General features: G+C 47.4%; 1 long non-coding RNA gene across 1 annotated transcript in view; it reads left to right on the forward strand.

Moving 5' to 3' along the window:
• Positions 1-26,676, forward strand: part of LOC147706156 (uncharacterized) — a 43,978-nt gene extending 17,302 nt beyond the window's left edge. The window contains exons 2-3 of the long non-coding RNA XR_015297619.1: positions 7,441-7,596; positions 26,469-26,676. This is a non-coding gene — a long non-coding RNA (uncharacterized LOC147706156). The remainder of the gene's footprint in view (positions 1-7,440; positions 7,597-26,468) is intronic.
• Positions 26,677-26,945: the final 269 nt, after the last annotated feature.

Raw genomic sequence — 26,945 nt, forward strand, 5'->3', positions numbered from 1 at the left:
CAGCAGTGTGAGGCGTGCCGCAGTGTGTGGTGTGCTGCAGTGTGTGGCATGCAGCAGCAGTGTGTCATGCAGCAGTGTGCAGCATGCAGCAGTGTGAGGCGTGCAGCAGTGTGAGGCATGCAGCAGTGTGAGGTGTGCAGCAGTGTGAGGCGTGCAGCAGTGTGAGGCGTGCAGCAGTGTGAGTCGTGCAGCAGTGTGAGGCGTGCAGCAGTATGCAGCATGCAGCAGTGTGAGTAATGCAGCAGTGTGCAGCATGCAGCATGTGAGGCATGCAGCAGTGTGTGGCATGCAGTAGTGTGTGGCATGCAGCAATGTGTGGCGTGCAGCATTGTGTCATGCAGCCGTATGCATCATGCAGCTGTGTGCAGCGTGCAGCAGTGTGTGGCATGCAGCAGTGTGTGGCGTGCAGCAGTGTGAGGCGTGCAGCAGTGTGAGGCGTGCAGCAGTGTGTGGTGTGCAGCAGTGTGTGGGGTGCAGCAGTGTGAGGCGTGCCGCAGTGTGAGGCGAGCAGCAGTGTGAGTCATGCAGCAGTGTGTGGTGTGCAGCAGTGTGAGGCGTGCAGCAGTGTGAGGCATGCAGCAGTGTGTGGCGTGCAGCAGTATGCGGCATGCAACAGTGTGCAGCATGCACCAGTGTGAGCCGTGCAGCAGTGTGAGGCGTGCAGCAGTGTGTGGCATGCAGCAGTGTGAGGCGTGCGGCAGTGTGCAGCATGCAGCAGTGTGTGTCGTGCAGCAGTGTGCAGCATTCAGCAGTGTGAGGTGTGCAGCAGTGTGATGCATGCAGCAGTGTGAGGCATGCAGCAGTGTGAGGCGTGCAGCAGTGTGAGGCGAGCAGTAGTGTGTGGCGTGCAGCAGTGTGCAGCATGCAGCTTTGTGAGGCTTGCGGCAGTGTGAGGTATGCAGCAGTGTGAGGCGTGCAGCAGTGTGAGGCATGCAGCAGTGTGAGACGTGCAGCAGTGTGAGGCATGCAGCAGTGTGAGACATGCAGCAGTGTGTGGTGTGCTGCAGTGTGTGGCATGCAGCAGCAGTGTGTCATGCAGCAGTGTGCAGCATGCAGCATTGTGAGGCGTGTAGCAGTGTGGAGCATGCAGCAGTGTGAGGTGTGCAGCAGTGTGAGGCGTGCAGCAGTGTGAGGCGTGCAGCAGTGTGAGGCGTGCAGCAGTGTGAGTCGTGCAGCAGTGTGAGGCGTGCAGCAGTATAAAGCAGTGTGAGTAATGCAGCAGTGTGCAGCATGCAGCATGTGAGGCATGCAGCAGTGTGTGGCATGCAGTAGTGTGTGGCATGCAGCAATGTGTGGAGTGCAGCAGTGTGTCGTGCAGCAGTATGCATCATGCAGCAGTGTGCAGCGTGCAGCAGTGTGTGGCATGTAGCAGTGTGTGGCGTGCAGCAGTGTGAGGCGTGTAGCAGTGTGTGGTGTGCAGCAGTGTGTGGCGTGCAGCAGTGTGAGGCGTGCCGCAGTGTGAGGCGAGCAGCAGTGTGAGGCATGCAGCAGTGTGAGGCGTGCAGCAGTGTGAGGCATACAGCAGTGTGAGGCGTGCAGCAGTGTGAGGCGTGTAGCAGTGTGTGGCGTGCAGCAGTATGCGGCGTGCAACAGTGTGCAGCGTGCAGCAGTGTGAGCCGTGCAGCAGTGTGAGGCGTTTAGCAGTGTGTGGCATGCAGCAGTGTGAGGCGTTTAGCAGTGTGTGGCATGCAGCAGTGTGAGGCGTGCTGCAGTGTGCAGCATGAAGCAGTGTGTGTCATGCAGCAGTTTGCAGCATTCAGCAGTGTGAGGTGTGCAGCAGTGTGAGGCGTGCAGCAGTGTGAGGCATGCAGCAGTGTGAGGCATGCAGCAGTGTGAGGCGTGCAGCAGTGTGTGGCATGCAGCAGTGTGCAGCATGCAGCTGTGTGAGGTGTGCAGTAGTGTGAGGTGTGCAGCAGTGTGAGGCGTGCAGCAGTGTGAGGCATGCAGCAGTGTGAGACGTGCAGCAGTGTGAGGCGTGCAGCAGTGTGAGGCATGCAGCAGTGTGCAGCATGCAGCAGTGCAAGTAATGCAGCAGTGTGCAGCAGTGTGAGTCATGCAACAGTGTCTGGCGTGCAGCAGTGTGTGGCGTGCAGTAGTGTTTGGCGTGCAGCAGTGTGTGGCATGCAGTAGTGTGTCGTACAGCAGTGGGCAGCATGCAGCAGTGTGCAGCATGCAGCGGTGTGAGGGGTGTAGCAGTGTGCAGCATGCAGCAGTGTGTGTCGTGCAGCAGTGTGCAGCATACAGCAGTGTGAGGTGTGCAGAAGTGTGAGGCGTGCAGCAGTGTGAGACGTGCAGCAGTGTGAGGCATGCAGCAGTGTGAGGCGTGCAGCAGTGTGAGTTGTGCAGCAGTGTGCAGCATGCAGCAGTGTGAGTAATGCAGCAGTGTGCAGTGTGCAGCAGTGTGAGGCGTGCAGTAGTGTGAGGTGTACAGCAGTGTGAGGCGTGCAGCAGTGTGTGGTGTGCAGTAGTGTGTGGCGTGCAGCAGTGTGAGGCGTGCAGGAGTGTGAGGCGTGCAGCAGTGTGAGGCATGCAGCAGTGTGAGGCGTGCAGCAGTGTGTGCCGTGCAGTAGTGGTTGGCGTGCAGCAGTGTGTGGCATGCAGTAGTGTGTCTTGCAGCAGTGTGAAGCATGCAGCAGTGAGGCGTGCAGCAGTGTTAGGCGTGCAGCAGTGTGTGCCGTGCAGTAGTGGTTGGCGTGCAGCAGTGTGTGGCATGCAGCAGTGTGTCTTGCAGCAGTGTGAAGAATGCAGCAGTGAGGCTTGCAGCAGTGTGAGGCATGCAGCAGTGTGTGGTGTGCTGCAGTGTGTGGCATGCAGCAGCAGTGTGTCATGCAGCAGTGTGCAGCATGCATCAGTGTGAGGCATGTAGCAGTGTGAGGCATGCAGCAGTGTGGTGTGCAGCAGTGTGAGGCGTGCAGCAGTGTGAAGCTTGCAGCAGTATGCAGCATGCAGCAGTGTGAGTAATGCAGCAGTGTGCAGCATGCAGCATGTGAAGCGTGCAGCAGTGTGTGGCATGCGTTAGTGTGTGGCATGCAGCAATGTGTGGCATGCAGCAGTGTGTTGTGCAGCAGTATGCATCATGCAGCAGTGTGCAGCGTGCAGCAGTGTGTGGAATGCAGCAGTGTGTGGCGTGCAGCAGTGTGAGGCGTGTAGCAGTGTGAGGCGTGCAGCAGTTTGTGGTGTGCAGCAGCATTTGGTGTGCAGCAGTGTGAGGTGTGCCGCTGTGTGAGGCGAGCAGCAGTGTGAGGCATGCAGCAGTGTGTGGCATGCAGCAGTGTGAGGTGTTTAGCAGTGTGAGGCGTGCAGCAGTGTGAGGCCTGCAGCAGTGTTTGGTGTGCAGCAGTATGCGGCGTGCAACAGTGTGCGGCGTGCAGCAGTGTGAGGTGTGCAGCAGTGTGAGGCGTGCAGCAGTGTGCAGCATGCAGCAGTGTGTGTTGTGCAGCAGTGTGCAGCATACAGCAGTGTGAGGCATGCAGCAGTGTGAGGCGTGCAGCAGTGTGAGTCGTGCGGCAGTGTGTGGCGTGCAGCAGTGTGCAGCATGCAGCAGTGTGAGGTGTGCTGCAGTGTGAGGTGTGCAGCAGTGTGAGGCGTGCAGCAGTGTGAGGCATGCAGCAGTGTGAGACGTGCAGCAGTGTGAGGCGTGCAGCAGTGTGAGGCGTGCAGCAGTGTGAGGCATGCAGCAGTGTGCAGCTTGCAACAGTGCAAGTAATGCAGCAGTGTGCAGCAGTGTGAGGCGTGCAACAGTGTGTGGCGTGCAGCAGTGTGTGGCGTGCAGCAGTGTGTGGCGTGCAGTAGTGTGTGGCGTGCAGCAGTGTGTGGGGTGCAGTAGTATGTCGTACATCAGTGTGTCATACAGCAGTGGGCAGCATGCAGCAGTGTGCAGCATGCAGCGGTGTGAGGGGTGCAGCAGTGTGCAGCATGCAGCAGTGTGTGTCGTGCAGCATACAGCAGTGTGAGTTGTGCAGCAGTGTGAGGCGTGCAGCAGTGAGACATGCAGCAGTGGGAGCAATGCAGCAGTGTGCAGCGTGCAGCAGTGTGAGGCGTGCAGCAGTGTGAGTAGTGTTTGGCGTGCAGCAGTGTGTGGCGTGCAGTAGTGTGTCATACAGCAGTGTGCAGCATGCAGCAATGTGTGGCATGCAGCAGTGTGAGGCGTGCAGCAGTGTGAGGCGTACAGGAGTGTGAGGCGTGCAGCAGTATGAGGCGTGCAGCAGTGTGTCCCGTGCAGTAGTGGTTGGCGTGCAGCAGTGTGTGGCATGCTGCAGTGTGTCTTGCAGCAGTGTGAAGCATGCAGCAGTGAGGCGTGCAGCAGTGTGAGGCATGCAGCAGTGTGTGGTGTGCTGCAGTGTGTGGCATGCAGCAGCAGTGTGTCATGCAGCAGTGTGCAGCATGCAGCAGTGTGAGGCGTGTAGCAGTGTGAGGCATGCAGCAGTGTGGTGTGCAGCAGTGTGAGGCGTGCAGCAGTGTGAGACGTGCAGCAGTATGAGGCGTGCAGCAGTATGCAGCATGCAGCAGTGTGAGTAGTGCAGCAGTGTGCAGCATGCAGCATGTGAGGCGTGCAGCAGTGTGTGGCATGCAGTAGTGTGTGGCATGCAGCAATGTGTGGCATGCAGCAGTGTGTCGTGCAGCAGTATGCATCATGCAGCAGTGTGCAGCATGCAGCAGTGTGTGGCATGCAGCAGTGTGTGGCGTGCAGCAGTGTGTGGTGTGCAGCAGCATTTGGCGTGCAGCAGTGTGAGGCGTGCCGCTGTGTGAGGCGAGCAGCAGTGTGAGGCATGCAGCAGTGTGTGGCGTGCAGCAGTGTGAGGCGTTTAGCAGTGTGAGGTGTGCAGCAGTGTGAGGCCTGCAGCAGTGTTTGGTGTGCAGCAGTATGTAGCGTGCAACAGTGTGCAGTGTGCAGCAGTGTGAGGCGTGCAGCAGTGTGAGGCATGCATCAGTGTGTGGCATGCAGCAGTGTGAGGCGTGCGGCAGTGTGCAGCATGCAGCAGTGTGTGTCATGCAGTAGTGTGCAGCATACAGCGGTGTGAGGTGTGCAGCAGTGTGAGGTGTGCAGCCGTGTGAGGCATGCAGCAGTGTGAGGCATGCAGCAGTGTGAGGCGTGCAGCAGTGTGTGGCGTGCAGCAGTGTGCAGCATGCAACAGTGTGAGGCGTGCGGCAGTGTGAGGTGTGCAGCAGTGTGATGCGTGCAGCAGTGTGAGTATGCAGCTGTGTGAGACGTGCAGCAGTGTGAGGCGTGCAGCAGTGTGATCGCATGCGGCAGTGTGCAGCATGCAGCAGTGCAAGTAATGCAGCAGTGTGCAGCAGTGTGAGGCGTGCAACAGTGTGTGGCGTGCAGCAGTGTGTGGCATGCAGTAGTGTGTGGCGTCCAGCAGTGTGTGGCATGCAGTAGTGTGTTCTACAGCAGTGGGCAGCATGCAGCAGTGGGCAGTGTGCAGCAGTGTGTGTCGTGCAGCAGTGTGCAGCATAGAGCAGTGTGAGGTGCGCAGCAGTGTGAGGCGTGCAGCAGCATGAGACATGCAGCAGTGTGAGCAATGCAGCAGTGTGCAGCGTGCAGCAGTGTGAGGCGTGCAGCATTGTGAGTAGTGTTTGGCGTGCAGCAGTGTGTGGCGTGCAGTAGTGTGTCATACAGCAGTGTGCAGCATGCAGCAATGTGTGGCATGCAGCAGTGTGAGGCGTGCAGCATTGTGAGGCGTGCAGGAGTATGTGGCATGCAGCAGTGTGCAGCGTGCAGCAGTGTGAGATGTGCAGCAGTGTGAGGCGTGCAGCAGTGTGCAGCATGCAGCAGTGTGAGTAATGCAGCAGTGTGCAGCAGGGTGAGGCATGCAGCATTGTGAGGCGAGCGGCAGTGTGCAGAATGTAGCAGTGTGAGTAATGCAGCAGTGTGCAGCAGTGTGAGGCGTGCAGCACTGTGAGGCGAGCGGCAGTGTGCAGAATGCAGCAGTGTGAGTAATGCAGCAGTGTGCAGCATGCAGCAGTGTAAGGTGTGCAGCAGTGTGTGGCGTGCAGTAGTGTGTGGCGTGCAGCAGTGTGTGGTGTGCAGCAGTGTGTCGTGCAGCAGTGTGCAGCGTGCAGCAGTGTGAGGCATGCGGCAGTGTGAGGCACGCAGCAGTGTGAGGTGTGCAGCAGTGTGAGGTGTGCAGCAGTGTGAGGCGTGCAGCAGTGTGAGGCGTGCAGCAGTGTGAGTTGTGCAGCAGTTTGCAGCATGCAGCAGTGTGAGTAATGCAGCAGTGTGCGGTGTGCGGCAGTGTGAGACGTGCAGCAGTGTGTGGCATGCAGCAGTGTGTGGCATGCAGCAGTGTGTCATGCTACAGTGTGCAACGTGCAGCAGTATGAAGCGTGCAGCAGTGTGAGGCGTGCAGCAGTGTGTGGCGTGCAGCAGTGTGTGGCATGCAGCAGTGTGTGGTGTGCAGCAGTGTGAGGCGTGCAGCAGTGTGAGGCGTGCAGCAGTGTGAGCCATGCAGCAGTGTGAGGCGTGCAGCAGTGTGTGGCATGCAGCAGTGTGAGGCATGCAGCAGTGTGCAGCATGCAGCAGTGTGAGTAATGCAGCAGTGTGCAGCGTGCAGCAGTGTGAGGCGTGCAGCAGTGTGAGGCATGCAGTAGTGTGTGGCGTGCAGCAGTGTGTGGCGTGCAGCAGTGTGTCGTGCAGCAGTGTGCAGCGTACAGCAGTGTGAGCCATGCAGCAGTGTGCAGCATGCAGCAGTGTGAGGCGTGGGGGAAAAAATGCACTGAGAAAGAGTGGGGGGAGCACGAGCCGACAAAAGAGTGGGGGAGGGGATACTCGAGCTGACGAAAGAGTGGGGGGAAAAAAGCTTGAGCTGCCAAGAGTGGGGAAAAAAAGCACTAGCAGACAAAAGAGTAGGGAAAGAAATGCACGATCTAACCAAAAAAGCATGAGTCAGAGAAGAAAGTAAAATGTGAGCCAGAGAAAGACAGGAAATAAGTAAAAAGCCATGTAGAAAAAAAAAAGCTTTCGCCATTGCTGTGGCAGGGGTGGGGAAGTGCATTCCTTTCACGTCTGATGCGGGGGTGGGGTAGCAGCAGCATTTGAAGTCTGATGCCGAGGCACAGACAAATGGTGGTGTTTGATGTGGCTGGCGATGATGTGCACACACATAGCTCACATGAACTGTACACGATCCGCAGCTAGGTAGACTTTTCTTTTCCCTTACTATAATCTCGCCTATTTATCCCTGCGGGATAGAATAGGCGGGACCCAAAAACGTTTTGCTTAGGGTTGCTCTGAGAAAAAAAGTTTGAAGACCTCTGGTGTAGAGAGAACAAGAACCACACCCCCAATGAATTGAGACCTCAGTGTTCTGGTAAAGAAAGGTCAGTTATGCAAGGTTTCTTTAATGTGAATGTTTGCAACAATTGAACGGTGACAGTCGAATAACCAATGCCTCGCCTTTCTAACGCTTTCATCTCACTGTGTGTCTTCATTTGCAGGGCAGGATGGGAAGTGCCCCCCTAATCGCGGTGAAATGGGTATCTGTAACAATCCAGCGTACATAGTATGTGATAATGATGAGGACTGTGCTGCGCTGCCAGGCCACGTCTGTTGCAGATACAGCTACTGCGAAAGATGCCGCCCTGCGAAAACACGTATGTATGCACATTGCTATGCTTTTATCATGGCCTGTATTTGTCGGCAATGTATTGTACTTCAACCCTTGCCCATTGCATTCCACCAGAGTTAGTTCAAATAAAGGGCTGAAATTGTCATTGTCTGTTGGGATTGCATGTCGGTGTAGCAGAGGAGGGGGATATGCGCCCTAGTAAACTGAATTTTTCTTTCTCTCCTTCTTTCTTACTTCTAGTCTTTGTCTTCATTTCCTGCTAACTTGGTCTTTATGCTCTTTTGTGAAAATTTAAGTAAATAAAAGTTAAAAAAATAACAAATAAATCCAGAGCTGAAGATTTGAGGTCATAGCTGAGATGTGGAGCACAGCTGGGATACAGAGATTAGACCCAAAAGGGCAGAGGCTTTTTGTAATCACATAGCCTGAGCTGCCAAATTTGCAGGCATCCAAAAATTCGCACCACAATCTGCTAAAGTCACAAATCTGTTTTGCGACTTGCAGTGTGTAGCCTGGGGTTCTATGCACGTCACATGGGTGTTTAGAAATGGTTTGCAGACGCAGAAAGCATTGACACGTTATCGACTGCACATTCAGAAGGTGGAGATGTGACTGAGGTTCAGGTTTTACTGGACAAGGTCCATTTGCAGGCATCAAAGAGGGTGAGACCCAACTGCTCCTTCAAGCCACCCCCTGACCTAATATTCCCTTCTCATTGTGGCATTTTTTGGGGTTTTGCATCCAGCTCAGAGCTCCCAATAATGGAGGTTTGTGAGTAGGAATACAGAAATGAATGTCTGGTGTCCATTGCAGGCCAGTTTTCGAGACTCTTTGGGCCTGATTCACAAAAGTAAACTTAGATCAAAAGTCTAGAAGTTTAGAACTAAAGTCTAACTTTACTACTACTAAAGTTAGACCTTTGGTCTAAGTTGGACTTTTGGTCCAAACTTAGACCAAAAGTCTAACTTTAGTAGGAGTAAATTTAGACTTTTGGTCTAAGTTAGACTTTTGGTCTAATTATTGTTATGTTATGTTAACAGATTTGTTAAGTGCACAAATACCCGGGGGTGTCTTGGCACTGACCGGTGGACTGTGTCAGTTTCTGTGAAGATAAAATGACTATTTATCAAATAGGCATGTTTTCAAGACCTTTCTAAGTGCAAATAAGGTTGGAAGGGATCTGACGGCAAAAAGGGAGTTTATTCCAGAGTTTGGGGATAGCTGCCCTAAAGCTACTGCCACCTCATCTGGCCTTGAAGACTCTCGGAGTGGCTAGCAGTTTAGCTCCTTCGGAAAGTAGCTGCCTTTTTGGAGCATACCAGTAGAGCAGGCGCCTCAAATAGATGGGGTCTGTATTATGGTGTGCTCTGTAAGTAATGCACAGGGCTTTGAAGATAATGCGGTTCCTAACTGGGAGCCAGTGCACTTTATACAGCTAATTTCTGACTGAGAAATGTTATGGGATACCCAACAAAAGACGTGCTGCTGCAGTTTGGATCATCTGCAACCTGTTGAGTAGTTTTTCAGATAGGCCTATATAAAGACCATTACAGTAATCTAATTTAGCCAGGATCAAAGAGGAGATCACTGTTTTCCTGCTTTCCATGGGAATAAACGGAAGTTCTTTTTTAATGGTCTTTAATAGGAAAAAACACGAGGAAAAGACTTTTGGGCTAAACTTAGACCAGAAATCTAACTTTAGTAGTAGTAAAGTTAGACTTTTGGTCAAGGTTAAACTTTTAGCCAAAACCTAGACCTAAAGTCTAACTTTACCATGTTGTTGATCCAGCGGTCAACTTCGCACCTATTATCAGAGAACTGGTACGTATGGAGGTATCTCAGGAATCCACATCAATTGGGCTAAGTCTACAATCCTCCCATTGACTGATGCTACCACCAACTTCACATCCGAATTCCTGATAGTCTGGGCGGAGGGCCCAACACGCTATCTGGGGATATGGGTCAGCAGGGACATGCAAGAGATTTGGTCGGCCAATTACGGGAGGGTAATGTCTTTGATAGAAGACAGGATTCAAAGATGGAGGGGCTTGCCATTGTCCATTTCAGGCCGAATTGCGGCCATAAAAATAATCATTCTCCAGAAATGACTATATTTCTTTGTAAGTATACCAATACCCATCACTGCAAAATTCCTCAGGGGTCTCACGTCCAATATGATTGAGCTGGTTTGGGCCGATAAGCAACCCAGTATTCCATGGGAATTACTTACACTACCAATGACACAGAGACGTTTGGGAGCTCCTGATTTCCCACTGTATGCATATTGCACCCAGGCACAGTACTTGCACTTCTGGCAACACCCAATGCTAATTCAACTGCACGTCACTATCAAGATGGATAGGGGGGCCCCTCTGCCCTTGTCAATGGCGCTATACCAAGATTATAAGTGCCCCATACAAGAAATTGACGCTACAGAAGGTATGCGCTGGGATTGCTCCCAAACCTCCAAGGGGGTAGTCCCTGTTACCCCACTTTCTGATTTAATTTCAATCACTTTGGGCTTCACAGGTAGCACAATACTACTAAAAGTAGCAAGGAAGTCCAAACAATTGACTAGACTGCATATGTAAAGTTTCAGAAGTAAGACTTGAACAACTAAAAGGCACATTTATTAAATACATACCAAATACAATACATAAAAAGAAAAAAGTCACATTAGATCTGATTGCAACTCTGTAGTTATGGTTAGGATTCCTCTGATATTTGCTCCCTAATAACTTTCCACCCATTTCAACAACTGACACAAAACTTGCCAGACCTATAGCATTTTCTACATTTTGTGCTGATGTACATTTGGGTGGTGAATCGTTAAGTGGGTGCAAAGATAAAAGGGGGGTCTCAAAACGTGTTTTTCCACCAATGCATTTTCCATAGACTATTGCATTAGACATAGCGCAAAAAATGGCTTAACGGATTTACATAATATTTGGCTAGATTAGACATTATTGTCCACAGATGATCCTTTTGGGCACAGCAGATAAGTTTGGTAAGTATTTTTTAATTTAAGTTAAACATGCAGCTAACATAGCAGACCTCATTCTTACGAATGATGTTGACCTAATCCTCCTAACCGAAACATAGCTAAAGATAGACTCTGCACCTATCCTTGACATTCTAATCCCTCCCGGCTATGGCATCATAAGAGCAGACAGACCAAAAATATCAGGGGGTGGCATAGCCTGTATACATCGCATTAACCTTAAGGTAAACCAGTCACAAACCATTGTCCCCATCACCTATGAATACCTATCCTTAAACATTGTGAGCAACAACAGTCCCCTATGTACACCTGAGCTAACACCCTCCAGGCAACAACCACTCATTCATCTAACAAATCATGGAAATCATCTCCTCCAATGCTAGACAACACTGCTCCTACATCTTCCTCTGAGACTTTAACTTTCACTGGAATGACCACAATTACCCCACAGTTAATAGCCTAAAAACCTGCATTACTAACCTCAACCTGGTCCAAATCTGTGACAGCCCGAGGCACAACCTGGGTGCTACTCTGGATCTCGTCATTGCTAGACCACATTTCATCAAACTTGAATCTATCGTCCCCTCTGGTTGGACAGATCACCACTACATCACCTTCCTTATAACCGAACCAACTAAGACACATAAACCCCAACTTAAGAAACCCAAACAATGGAAAAGGAACACCTGTGACATTAACCTCAATGATCTAACATGCCTCAGCAACAACGTACTATTGCCGCCCGTGGACTTGAAAGAGGTCCATGACCTCACTAACCACTACAACAATTTGATGACTAGCATTCTTGAAGCATTGGTGCCCTTTCAGCTAAAAAGAATGTTCTCTAAAGACTCCAAACCATGGTTCAATGGGAGCCTAAATGACCAAAGACGCAACCTGAGACTAGCTGAATGGGCATGGAGATCCTCACCACTGCTAGAGCACCTTAAGCAACTGAGATCACGGAGAAGCACTTACAAAAAACACATAAGATCATCAAAAGCACATTTCTTCAAAGTTCAGCTAAACAAGGCAGAAGTCACCCAAGGAAACTGTTTGAAATTATCAAGCAATAATCCGCTCAACAACCCAATGCTTCCACATTAGGTCTAAACTCAACCAAACTGCAACGTTTGCCTCCCTCTTCCTTTTAAAATCTAAAAGTATAGAAAATAAACTCCAAACAGCAAATGGACACCTAAAAAAATACCTCCACCTACACCCCACTCGTCTGTACAAACCCCTAACCAACTCAAACTTATCCTAAAAAACAAAGCATCCTGGAACACTTTCAAAACTCTCGACGAAAATTACATTCTCAAGATCTTTGCATCAATTAAACCATCAAATCACTCTGCAACCCGCTTCCAGCCAATATCTTCGGGGAGCTCAAAACTTCTCTCGACAAAGATAGTGAATGCCTCCCTACTGCAAGTCTGCCTAAAAACAGGTCAGGTAACCCACATTCTAAAAAACCCACAGCTGACCACACAATCACAGATAACTACCATCCAATTTCCACTATTCCTACCCTAGCAAAACTAATGTAGAAATGCATCCATCCCCAACTATGCAGCCACCTAGCTCAATTCCACCTCATTGACCAGTTCCAATCAGGCTTCCGTCAGGACCATAGCACAGAAACAGCCATGACGCACATCGTTGATGATTCGCTCAGAATACTAGACCAAAATAAATCCTGCCTCCTAATCCTCCTAGACCTATCCTCAGCCTTCAATACGGTAAAACATGACAGTCTCACAGAATGGGGTTATCTGGGAATGTCCTAAAATGGTTTGCCTCTTTTTTAGACAGTCGAGAGGAGAGAATCAAACTCAACCAATCACTGTCCACCACCACCACGGTCCCCCTAGGAGTTCCTCAAGGTTCCCACTCTCACCTACTGTCTTCAATCTATTCATGGAGCCCTTCACCAAAATTCTGAAACTTTTCAATGTTCAGTACCACATATATGCGGATGATACCCAACTATACCTAAAAGTATCATCACCAGATGATATTAGTTCACTCAACACAACTCTGCAAAAAACCCACAACTGTCTGACCAGAAACCACGTAAAACTCAATGCGCTCAAAACTGAATTCCTCCTAATTACCCCTTCGCAAGGACACGTCAATATTGAAGACTGGATGAAACACTTATCAGCCTTGAACTGCCAACCACACATCATGGACTCCGCAAGATCTCTAGGAATAACAATTGATAAAAAGCTCACCATGCAGGAACACATCAGTATAGCTACCAGAGAGCAAACTTTCATATGAACATTATTAGAAAACTAAAACCCTTCCTTCCCGTCGACGACCTCAAATCAGCAGTGCAAACTCTAGTGATCTCAGATTAGAATATTGGAAAACAACCTTAAGTGGTCTGCTGAGATGCAGACTGGCTCCACTAAGAGCCTCCCTCCCCACGGCTGCAAGATTAATCACCGGCTCCAAAAAGAGCAACCACATCTCCCCTTATTTAAAGGCACTCAACTGGCTCCCTTTTGAGGCAAGATCACAGCTATAAATTGCCTGTATGACACACAAAGCCTTGCACTTCAAGACACCAAGGTATCTAGCCAATAAACTGGAACTTCAGGCGGTGGCAGAACGTCAAGAAGCACCAGCACCTGGCTATTGAAACTGCAAAAATTTTGGAAAAAGAAAACATACAACCATACTTTCTCAGGACTAGCACCTAGAATCTGGAATGCCCTGTCTCCTGAAATCAGAATGAATCCTTCTAGCACTTCCTTAAAAGATCAAGTCATAAAGGACGACCGTAAGCTCAACTCCGAGTTATACACCTTCCTTACATTAGAAGTGAAAGGGGTTTGTTCTGCGAGACAGAAGCAGTGGGAGGCAGAAATAGGTCGTACTCTATCAGACAAAGAGTGGGAGGACATATTTTATAGATCACATATTTTGCACACTCTATGGGTCACACAGAGACCGCATTTAAAATTGTATCCTATTGGTACTACACCCCGGCTCGCTTAGCTATGTGGAGCTCTCAGAACGACGGACCCTGTTGGCGTGGCTATAGGAGTCCGGGACCTCTCCCTCACTTGTTGTGGAACTGCCCAAAACATAAAAGATACTGGGACAAAATCCTTGACGAGATCAACGGGGCCTTTGGTACTACTATCCCGAGATTCCAGCTTAACAGCCTCAAGTGCAACTCAGATAAATCTGAGGTGCTCTTCTTCGGCTGTCCATCCGATCCAGATTGGCAGGAATGGTGGCCGGCTAACATGTTCCCTCCAGCGGGTTCGTCTCAGCTGGCAAAGAACTTGGGGATCAAGATTGACAATGGTCTGGCGTTAAGATCTCAGATCCTTGGTCTTACGGGAACATGTTTTGGCCTCCTCAGGATGCTCCGTAAGTTCCTTCCTCTGCTTTCAGAGGAACATAGGAAGACGACGGTGCAGGCCTTAATAGGCTCAAGACTGGATTATTCCAACGTCCTATATCTCGGCCTGTCGGAATATCTCTTGCAACGGCTGCAGGTGGTCCAGAACTCGACCGCAAGGGCCATTTTCGGTCTGTATAGGCGAGCCAGAGTTTCTGGTCTTTTGCAGTCGCTCCATTGGCTGCCTATCCGTAAGCGGATAGTTTTCAAGGCTTTGATCTTGGCCCATAAGGCTCTTCACGCCTCGGGAGACAAATATCTCCAGAAGAGGCTTGCCTTCTACCATCCGGCCAGATCTCTGAAGTCTGAATCTCTGTTCCTCGCTGTGGTCCCACGAGTAAAAAGGGCTCGTATTGGAGGTCGCTCTTTTAAGCTGTTGGCGCCACAGCTTTGGAACACTCTGCCCCTAGCATTATGCAGTACCTCTAATCTGCTGAACTTCAGGAAGGGCCTTAAAACTTGGCTTTTCGCCCTTTAGGTTGCTCTTTCTTCTTTCTGCCTGGTCTGTTTTATTTTACTGTGTTGTGTTTTTCTCTGTTACTGGTTCATTAATAAAAGCGCCCGGACACTCTATGGAGTAGCCGTGCGCTATAAAAAACCATATTAACATAACATAACATAACATTTCCCGCCTACACTATCCTAGGATTCCCGACCGCTTTGACCTTCCCCTTGTGTTCAATCAAGGGCAAGCAGATCACCTTGGCTTTGAATGCTGCGCACCGGGTTATATTAGCGGGCTGGAAGACCAAGAGGATCCCAGACCATTCTCAATGGCTGCTCCAATTATGGTCCCTCCTGGGTATGGAGAGACTGTCCATGGCTTTGCTCAGGGGCAAATCTGAATACTCTAAGGTCTGGGCTCCCTTCATCACAATCCTATCTTCTGAGATCTGGGAACTAACATGCCCTGACCATCTGCACTTTCTAAAGCTGATCCCTGAGAGCCACGAAGGAGGCTAAGGTATATGTCCCCTAATGTAATCGCTTTTTCCCCGGGGGACTGCCACCCTTCATATACGACCACATGTGTAGGCCTGCGTCTGCGGTGGCTCACCGAGAGGGAGGAGGGGAGGGGGTGAGGGAGGGCCAGGGTTTCATATGTTTTGAAATCTGGTTTGTTCTTTTTCTTTTTCCTTGTTTTGATTTATTAAATGCAGACTTACTCGCTTCAAACGAACTATGGTGTGCCCTCGTTGCACTGTCCTATAAACACGAGTGGTGTTCTAGACTTTCGGGTTGTAGGCAATGACGCACTGTATTTTCTTATCATGTGTTCTGCCAATAAAAAACAGTTTAATTCTAAAAATGAAGTCAAACTACTTTAAATGAACAAATTCCTACCTGACCTCAACACTAAACTTGCTCTCAAACAGAACTTATACCTGATTTTAAAGACCAATGGCTAACACACTCCTGAGTACCCCCGGAACCACTACTAATGTTTGACCTCAAGTATGCTCTTTCTAGTTTCTACTCTCATTTTTGTACCTACTGTATCAAGCTTTCTATGTGATGTAACTTCTGTAAAGCGCTCTGATACCCTTCCAGGGTCTAGTCCGCGCTATATAAAACCTTTAAAAGAAATAAATATAAGGTATTTAAATTTAGTGATATCTGCAACCACTGTACTTTGGCAGAATTACGCAAAACGTCATGAAATTACCGCAGTACATGGAAAGCAAGTCATTATCTAAATGGATAATGACTGCCTATGCAAAAGTTTATGGCAGCCATGTTATTTTAAGGCCACCATGCCTGGGTTCTGCCTTAGGGCCTCAATTATTGGCAGGTATTAGATTTTATATGTTTTCCCAACTTATTGCCTCTTTAGTAAGGTGGTAATAGATAGAGAAGAAGATTTTTTAAATAAACAGTTTTTATATATTTCTTAAATATGTTCAGAGTACCATGTTTCTTCTTGGAAGTACTATGGCATTTAAAACAATTAAATAAGTGTATTAAAATTTGTAAAACACTGTACTACACTATATTTCAGAAATATAGTGTAGTACAGTTATTTACAATTTTTAACATATGTAATTCTGTTAAACAAAAGTGTACGGAGTACCACGAAAATACCTAAAAAATGCAGCGCAAATACCATGCAGCTTAAAAAAGATTTACAAAATGAAACATTCCCTAAAAAATATTGTACTTACTAGGTACCTATGCAGTACTGCATACACCTATTGAAAACGATGTTAAAAAATATATAAATACATTTCTCTACCTATTGCCACTTTAATAAAGTGGCAATAGGTAGGAAACTACAATAAAACATTCTACTATATCAGGCTCTAATATAGAACACAGCCAAAGGGCAGTAAACAAAATATGACTGCCTTTTCATTTTCTAAAAACCCAATTATATACTGGCTTGTCCTCGCCATGTACCACGATATACCACTAAGTTATTGTGGTATACCATGGCCCAAAATATAACAAAGGCCTATCCGTATTATTATATTGTGGTACCCTTGTGTCGCGTATCGCGTTGCATGGGCAACACAATACTTAAGTCAGATATACAAAGCAACACAAGGCACCATGCCTGGCCCTGCATTGATTGGTAAATCTGGTGAAAAGCAGGGCAGCATAATTTGCTATTTTGCATTACTCTCCACACCTCAATCTACCTTGCTGCTAAATTTCACATACCTCTGTGCACTACCCCACTGTACAAAACTACACTATACACCACTCCACTCTACTGTAGTCCAGTGAATGCCACACCAGTACATCACTCCAATCTACACCACTCCACTATATAGCACTTCACTATACGCTATTCCACTCACCACCACTCCACTCTAAGCCTCTCCATTGAACAAGACTCCACTCTATGCTATTTAACTGTATGCCACTACACTCTGAGCTCTTACACTGTACACACAATCACTCTATGCAACTCAAGGCTACACCACTTCATTGTACACCACTTCGCTGGATGCTACTTCACTATACACTATTACACGGTACACCACTCTACGCTACATTTGTCCACTGTATGTCACTCCACTCTACAACACTCCACTGCACGCTATTGCACTGTATGCCACTACACTGTTCGCTGCTCCACTCTGTCACTCAAGTGTTTGTCACTACACTGTACAACACTTCATAGTATGCTATTCTACTGTATGCCACTACAGTGTATACGTACCCACTGTATGATATTGCAGTTTATGGTCCTCCACTTTAAACCACTCCATTCTACACTATTTTCATTCGATGCCACTCCACTGAATGCCACTCCACTGAATACTATTACACTGTACCACTCTTGTCTATACACTACTACAGTCTACACCACTCCATTTACGCCACTCAAATGTATGCTTCTCCATTGTATGCCAATCCAATCTAGAACACTCCACTGTATACTATTTCACTGTGTGGCACTAGGCTGTGTGCTACTCCACTCTACATCACTCCATTCTACGCCACTCCAGTCATCTATTCTGCTCCACTGTATGCCACTGCATTGTACTCTGCTCCTGTACACAGGATTACACTCTACACCACTCCACTGCATGCCACTCTAGACTATTCCACTGTATGCCACTCCACTATACGCTTCTTCACTCTACACCCACTCCAGTGTATACCACTCTGCTCTACACCACTCCATTCTATGGTAGTCCATTGAACACCACTCTACTCTATGCAACTCCACTGTATGCTATTCCACTCTACCCCACTGCACTTCATGCCACTCCAGTCTACGCCACTCCAATGTACACCACTCCACTCTATGCCATTCCACTCTATGCCACACCACTGTACTCAACTCTACCCCACTCCACTATGTGCCTCTCAAGTCTACACCTCTTCCTTGTATGCCACTCCACTGTATGCTTCTACACTATACAGTGTTGCAATGTTCGCCAATCAACCGTAGAATACTCCCCTCTACGCCACTCCAGTCTACGCTACTTGACTGTACTACACTCCACTGTACACGCCTCCACTGTATGCTATTCCACTCTATGCCACTCCTCTCTATGCTTGTCCAATGTATGCCACCCCTGTCTATAACACTCCAGTTCCTGTTATTACACTACATGGCACTCCATTGTATGCTACTCCACTCTAAGCCACTTCAGTGTACTCTCCTCCACTATATATTTAAACCCACTCTCCTCCACTCTACTACACTCTATGCCACTCTACTACACTCTATCCCTGTACACTACACCAAATTTGCACTCTACTTTATGCCTGTACACTCTAATGTACAACACTCTACTCCACTCTACGAAAGTCTCTAACACTGTACGACACAGCATTCCACTCTACTGTACGAGACACCACTCTAATAATGCAAATTTAAGGGGTTCCCTGCTAAAAGATAGAGGGCCATATGTAGGTGTGCCAATACCAGTCAGTAAGGGTGAAATTCGTTAAATTTCACCGTTACCGACCTGTATTTAGGCATTTGAAATGTAGGGAGGATTCGGTATTAAGGAACCAGTAAATACCGATTCCTTAATACCGATTCCTTATGGCCTTGCATTTAAGGAATCGGTAATACCGATGCCTTAAATGCAATGTAGGTAGCACTTAAAACAGTGCACCTCAGCCTTAAGGAAACACTATTTACCACCAACTCCTAATTGGTGGTTAATAGCGATTTCCTTTCAAAAAGCACTTTTTTGCTTTTTGAAGTGTGCCATGTGGCACACATCCATGCCCTTAGGGCATGAATGTGCGCCACATGTGCACACATGCACATTTCAGTTGTGCCAGAGTGTGTCCTTTGGACACCCTGGCACCCTTGAAATACCTCCCATGATTACCAAATCGGTAATACCGATTCGGTAATACCAAATTTCTTTTCATTCATTCCTATGGGCCTCCAATCCCATAGGAATGAATGGGTAGGTGATTCCTTATTACAGAATCGGTATTATCGATTCAGTAATAAGGAATATTAACGATTCGGTATTTTTTACCGAATTATTCCCTACATATGAAATACCGATTCCTAAATACCGAATCGGTAAAATTCGGTATTTAGGAATCGGTATTTCAAAGTTACCCACATATGGCCCATAGTTCCTAAGGCAGGGAAAATGTACTCAAATGTACAAAAAACCTAGGCAAATCTACATTCATGAGATGTAAAATCCATCATAATAAGACTTAGGGCACAATGTGCAATGACCAGAGGGACAATTAATATCAAATTTGATACATTTTTTATTCAAAACATATGTAATATTTCATATATTTTGTGAAAATAGCTTGTATATCATCTAAAAAACATCATTACCATTTCAATTTAGTAATATTATTACAACCCTACAGTCCCGCATACCCTCTCATCCTTCCAAAGCATATAACTAATGCAGAAACCATGAGAGAGAGAAAAGACAAAATTAGTTCAATAATAGTAGTAAATACAAATAGTTTGCATGGAAAACAGAGACAATTTGCTATTACCTTCCTTTTATATTATTTGCCACAGTGGTTCCTATATATTATATTTTCCTCTTACACATTCTATTTATACCATATAATAGCCACTATTTGAGAAATACACTGTACAGTATTCCACTGTACGGTATTCCACTCTATGCCACTATAATATACGCCACTCCACTCTACTCCTCACCACTGGAGGACACTCTCCTCCACTCTGTATAAGTCTACTACACCTTATGGCACTCTACAAGACTTTATTCCCCCCTATTCCCGTATGTAACGACCGGATTTTCCGCTCAAATGGAATCAGCCCCTAGGGGCCCCTCTAACCCAGCCGGAACGTAATCACCTCCCACCTCAGGACGTATTTACAATGGGTATAGACATATATGTACGTACATCTCGTACCTGGGGATGGGGAAGATAGCAATAAACATGCATAGGTTTTCTACAATATCCTATTTATACCAACTAGTCTCGCGGCCACTTCGGCCCAGACTAATCTACCCTGGGGCAGGTCTGAATATGTACCCTTACACACTGATCACTATCAGTGCTCACTCGACACACAATCTGGCGTGTCTACACACATGGGTCTGCAGCCCCAGTGCTCTCATTTTCCACACGGTCCACAATCAGGCGAACCTACACACTGTGTCCCCCCAGTGCTCTCACTTACACACGGTCCACAATCCGGCGAACCTCCACACTGTATCCCCCCAGTGTTCTCATTAACGCCGTATACTAACGACGATCACTTTCCTATGAATACTTAAGAAGGAAATCTCTCACTTGTCTACTCGGGATAAAACTACAATAATCGAAATCAGTATGACTTGTCAAATTGATATGTATATATGTACCTTCTGCTCTTGACATCAAACATACCCTCCTTCCCTCATTGTTCATTCATTCCTTACCTGATCTGGAATCACATCCGCTCATGCAAACAATGCCTGACTAGAAAGTGCGGTTACCTCGATTGAACAAGAATACAAGGCACATGTCGGTTCACTAAGAACTCGGGGTATTTTATTAGCAGTTAACACAAACACAATACTATGCAATATATATATATTCTGCAAAGAAAAAGACAAAGGGGGTTAGGATGAGCGCTCAATATGGGAAAGGGCGGAGGTCACCTGATTAATATGAAGTCGGGGCTCGGTAGTCATCTAGGTTCCCTTCTCGTCTGTGTCTTGGCTCGTCTCGGGGTCACACCTCAGCCGTCACAAGTACACGTCTGCACCGCTAGGCTCAACCTCCTCTGCTTCCCTCCAAGGCACTGGAACCTTACTCGCTATTAGCTACCGTCTCTCTCTCTCTCTGGCTCTATGCGCTCCGCGCTATTTCTCCTCCAGTCTTACTCAGAGAGTCTCGGTCTTAGAATATTTCTCGGACTTCAAAAATGGCGACTGTCCGCCTCGGAAATAATTAATAGCATAGATGCTAACGGCTAGCTGCCGCCTACGAACTAACTGACTCATTGCCTAACACTTTCGCTAATATCAAAGCCTGTCCCTTCATGGAAAGTTACGGCCAGTAACCTGCCGCCCACCAAATTCTTGTACCTCCCCGTACCAAGGACAGGTTCCCAGCCGGCCAGCCTGGAGTTGTGTCTTCGGAGTGGAGAAAAATACATTCTTTCGATAAGGGCCAGCCTGAACCGGTTCTCTCCAAGCGAACAACACCTTGAAACTAAAACATTACACTTGACCTAGAAAGCCTCTCCAGCTACCGTGCAGAAGGCAAGATGGAGTCTGTCCCGTTTAAGGCCTACACGGCCCAAAATACGCATAACTCCATGGAAAATATGCTAATACTCCTGCAAAAGGATGGATCATCACCAGCACTTATATATCTATTCCCTAGCTTAAGCTCATAAGCCCTGATCTAAGGAAAAGGGTACGAAAATGCACTACTGTGCCTTATGAATAGGTCCTACTTATAGTCCTCATCCCTATACTATAAAGGTGATAGACTGGAGTCATTCTCCATTATTCTCCCTCTAAAAAGGGCCAGAAAAAGTCGGTTATTACACCGTACACTCCACTGTTTAACTCTATACTCCACTCTATGCCCGTACATCGTTGTATTCCACTATAAAAACCATATCAATTCCATAACACTCCACTCCACTCTATTTTATGCCAGTTTACTACCTCTTGTACACCACTACACTCCACCCCATGCTGCTCTACTCTTCAACACACCACTACACTCCATTCTACTTTACGTTACGCCACTCCACTCAACTTTACTTCACTCTTCAGGACTTTACCTAACTCTGTGCTACTGTACAACAATCCACTCAACACAGCTCCACTGTTTGACACAATACTGTACTCTAAGCAACACCCACTCTGCAACACTGTATGCCACTCTCTGACACTTCACTCCAGTCTAAACCCTTAAAGGCCACTGTACAACACTGAAGTATTATGTAGGCCTCTGAAGAACACACTACTCCACTCTATGCTGTGCTACAATACTCTAATCCACTATACAACACTATATGCAACTCTTTGTATGCCACTGTCCACCACCTAACTGCACTCAACTCTATGACACAGTATTCCACTCTACACCATTCCCCTCTATGCCATTGTACTCTATAACACTGTAAGCCAACCCAATCTGCCACACTCTACAACACTGTACAGTACTGTACACCACTCCACTCTAAAACATTACTATATTGTATGTAACACTACTCTACTGTCTACACTCTAATGTGAAACATAGTACTTCAATTTATGACACTTTACTTGCAAAGCCACTCTATTCTACTGTACTCCACACCACTATGGTCTATGACACACCAATCCACTCTATGACACTTCACTCCACTCTATGCTAGCCCACTCCAGTGTACACTTCACCATAATCCACTCTACTACACTTTATCACACTCTATGCAACTGTACTATACTCTACCCCACTCCACTGTCCGACACTCCAGTCTACCGTATGCAACTTCCCTCTATAACACTGTACTACACTCATTGCCCCTCTATGACACTCTACTCCACTCTATGCCCATCCACTCTACCCCACTGTACTACAATGAATGACACTCTACAACCTGCCACCCCACTCCTTTCTACAATGACACAGCACTCCACTCTAGACTCTCTCCTCCACAGTATTCTATGACACTCTACATGATGATACTCCTCTCTATGGCACTCTACTTCATCCTATGGCTCTCTAAAACACTCTACTCCACTCTGACAGTGTACACCACCCTACTCTACTGTACAACATGCCGGTCCACTGTACAAGTTGCTTCTCCACTCTGTAATACCTGACTCCACTATATGAGGCATCATGCCACTACACTAATCAACACTTTACTACGCCACTTCACTCTACTCCACTCAACTCTATCCCTCTCTAAAATGCTTCACTCTATGACAATAGACTTTACAGCACTCTCATCCACAGTAAACACTCATCCACAGTAAAGCATGACACTCCACATAACAACACTCCACCTGTTGACACTGGACTCTGTAATTTGAAGCTCATTTTTATTTAAACAAATACTTTAAACCATTAAAATTAAATGAAAAAAAACTTTTTTCCCCTAAACAATCCAAACTTAAACTACACAAACTTTAGTAATGCTAACTTTATAGTTATAACTTTCATTACAATGTATCCACCACCTTCACATTATTGTAAGTAGCGCACCACCATGCAAACTTTTCAGCTCACTTACCAGACTAATCTAAATATAACTCACCACTCTATCCTGCACTGAGTTTTCACACATAGTGAAGGAGAGTGAGTCACAAACAAAACAGGCATTTCGTGACATATAAAGTAGCATACTACAGTAGTTATGCTTACTTGTTGCAAAATGTAGTTCACACACCTACGGTTGGAAGCATCCACCTGCACCTCTTTCTTTCTTTTCTAGGGGAGATCCTCACATATGAAAGTCTACTACGTAGTAGTAAATGTGGGCGAGACCTGGGGTGGCTGGAAAATTGCAATGCCTACTACTAAATGGGAGGGGATTGGAGATGAGTAAGGAGTAGTTTAAGGAGGGACACACCCACATGCCCAAAGGAGTAAGCCTCCTGCTAGCCCCTAACTAAACTTCTAAAGTTACTACTGCCAAAAAAGACCCAAAACAGTAGTAAATTTACTCCAGCTCAGAGTTGGAGTAAGTCCAGTACCATTCATGGTGAAAAACTGTGTGACAAGCTTTATCAACAAGCAAAATGTTAATTAATTACAGGGTGGAAAGGCCAACCCCAGTAGTGGCAATAGCACCCACCACAAGCAAACACAAGCCCAACAAGTTGTTGCAGAGCAGGAATTACCCATAGACTCGGCTGGGGGAAGGCGTAAGTGATGCCTGTGGGGCCCCGCCCAGAATCAGGCAGCACATCTGACTTCCCTTTACGGCACGGGCCGCAACAGTGATCTCTTCGCTCAGCGGGCAATGAGGGGTCAGCCCCCTTGTAACTTAAAATATGAAGCAGGGTGGCACCCACTATTCAAACAATAAAAAGAACAAGGCAACATGCGGTATGGGCACCCACCATTAAGATCAGAAAGTGGGGTGTACTCCCGCCAATTAAATACCAGAATAAGTGGGATGGGCAACTGCATCTAAGGCACAATAGGGGAATCCCTACGCTGGGGATTCCCTCACCAAGGGCTGCAGCTCAGCGCTGCGCAGCCCCCAGGCCCTCCTCCTTTGGGGAAAGCAAAAGAAATAGAGCTCAGTGCTCCCAGGGTGCCAAAAATGCAGAAAAAGTCTCTTTAAGGTCCTGGAGGTCAGGAACAGCTAAAGGGATCCCAAAGGTCCTTTTTGGCATCAAGGAGCAATGCAGGGCCCAGGGAGGCAAGCCCTCAAGGCAGCCCCCCTGGGCCCCCAGCAGCAGCACGCCTGGCAGGAACAGCACACCAAGACTCAACCTTTTCATGGGGTCACAGCCCCTATGTTTATACTAACATTACCCATTGTGTCACAGCACAGGGCTTGGGGATACCAGTCAGAACTGATTTAGAGGGGATTTGGGGCACTTTGTTTTGCTCAGCTCCTCTACCTTTTGTCAGGTGGGGGCTCAGTGATCAGACACACCACAGGGGGTGGAGCCAGCATTGTGGATGGAAGGCACAGCCCTATTCAGGTCCCAGGTGCAACTCCTCCCGCCCATCTACATGTAGATCTCTCTATTCATCACTGGGCTGACTCACCCTGTCTCCTGGAGCCACCCACACCTCTCAGCTCCTGTCAATCACAAGCCAGACATGCAGTTCACATCAGGCAAGCAGGCACACAGCACACACAAATGCCAACTTCTAAAAGTGGCATTTCTCCACCAGTCACCATAAATCTGCGCAGCATTTATCCTCACGAGTTCATACATACTAAACTCGACCCTGCACTCCCCTCATACCAGGAATTACCATGGACACATATATCACCCATGCATTCCTATGGGAGGGCAGGCCAATCTCACCACACGCACTCAGAGAGCGCTCGCACTTTACACTGGGCCACAGTGCTAAAGTGCCCAGAGGCCTAAAACCACTACCATCATGTCAGGGTTTAAGGCAAAAAGTTCAGGGGTGAACCTGCCAAAAAGGCCAAGTCCAACACTCATTATTGGTTGGGGATGCTTTAAAATTGACAGTTTTTCACAAATGCCCATACTATTACTTGAAGTTGAATAACACCAATAATAAAAAACACAAAAATGTGTTTTAAACCACAACATATTGTAGTGTTATTCCTTACATGTTTCCGGTTAGTATCCGACCCAGTGGTGGTATTATAAGTGTTCATTACTAGCTTGCACACTCCTGACTCCTCCCAAAGATGGCTGAAGCCTTCCCATAGCTTAAGGCTCCTGGCCCCTCCAAAAGATGGCTGCGGGCTTCCCATAGCTTCAGGCTCCTGCCCCTCCCAAAGATGACTGCAGCATTCAATTAGCTTCAGGCTCCCGGCCCCTCCCAAAGATAACTGCAGCTTTCCCATGCATTCAGGCTCCTGGCTCCTCCCAAAGTTGGCTCCTGGCTCCTCCCAAAGATGGATGCAGCCTTCCCATAGCTTCAGGCTCCTGGCCCCTCCCAAAGATGGCTGGCTCCTGGCCCCTCCCAATGATGGCTGCAGCCTAACCATAGCTTCATTCTCCTGGCTTCTCCCAAAGATGGCTGCGGCCTTCCATAGATTGAGGGAGTTTTCTAACTTTATCTCTATGTCAACAACTCACAATACAGCCCACATGAAAACAGCGAAGAGAAATTAAACATTTTTCCTCATTGCACCAGGGTAGGACTAGTTTTCCCTGGTCTTCATTCTGGTGCTGCCTCCTATTTATGCCTCCCTTGTATAGAGGGGCAGCCCCAGAATCAATGGGTGTTGTGGTGGAACGTCCGCAGCAACACCCATTGTCCACCACTTTCACACCAAGCATAGCGTGAAAGGGGGCCTTATTTTCAAGGCAGCGTAAAGCCACGTTAAGTGGCATAATGCTGCCTTGTAAATAAGGCGAAGCCCCTATCACCACAGGAACGTAGTAAAAAGTGATGTTCCCTTGGCAGTAGGCCAAATTCTAAATGAGTGGGAGTCACTGGCCTCAACCTACTTGTGATATTTCTAAGCAGATGCATCAGATTTAGTCAAAATCAGGGGTAAAGAGCAGAGAAAGCATCAAGCAATCAGCGAAAGTATAACAATTACCTTACCATTTGAAAAAAGGTGTACCAAATATGGTCTGTGATTGTGTTAAAGGAGTATACAATCTGGAGAAAAACATATCCTCTTCTCCTAGTCCTGCATCTCTAACAGCCACCAATAATAGACATTCCCGAATGTTACTTGGTCTGACGATGCCCACAGGGGCTCTGAGATGTACTTTGACAACATTCACTGGATGTCTTTTCAAGTTAGTGAAAGTGACGTATCATTTACTTTTCTTTGAGGATTTGGTTAATGTTAATGCAAACAAAATATGGATATATTAAATATACTGCATACAAATTTGCTTTATTAAAATGCTGTGTTGTTTTTTCTTCTCAGATTAGCCGGCCATAACAGTGGGGACGCCAAAATGGCAGCCAGGTCGATTGCGCACAGACCAACAGGATCCAGCGATTGATTAAACCTGTTGAATCTATTCTGTTGCTTGTCTCTGTCTGCGAAGCCTCAGAGTCACTTCCAAGGCATGAATGATGTTTTTGCAATAGGAAGTGTCCTATTCAAATATTAAAAAAGGCAGAACACTAAATATTGTGTTGAGTACTTAATTCTCTGTCTTTACAAATATATGCAAATAAACTGAGCCTGTCGGTGACAATATGGGTAATCTTTGAACTAAAGAACATCTCCTTATTTGAGAATAGATCTTGAAACATGTTGTTTACCTCAGAAAATCTTTCATCAGACTATGGAAATTCCTCCCTCCAAAGATGGCGGCAGTTTTCCCCTAACCTTTGGCCTGATTTTGAACTTGGGAGGAGGGAGGGGAAGGGATTACTCTGTCACAAGCATGTTGAA

This window comes from Lissotriton vulgaris, chromosome 7, assembly GCF_964263255.1.
Source record: "Lissotriton vulgaris chromosome 7, aLisVul1.2, whole genome shotgun sequence".
Lineage (NCBI taxonomy): Eukaryota > Metazoa > Chordata > Amphibia > Caudata > Salamandridae > Lissotriton > Lissotriton vulgaris.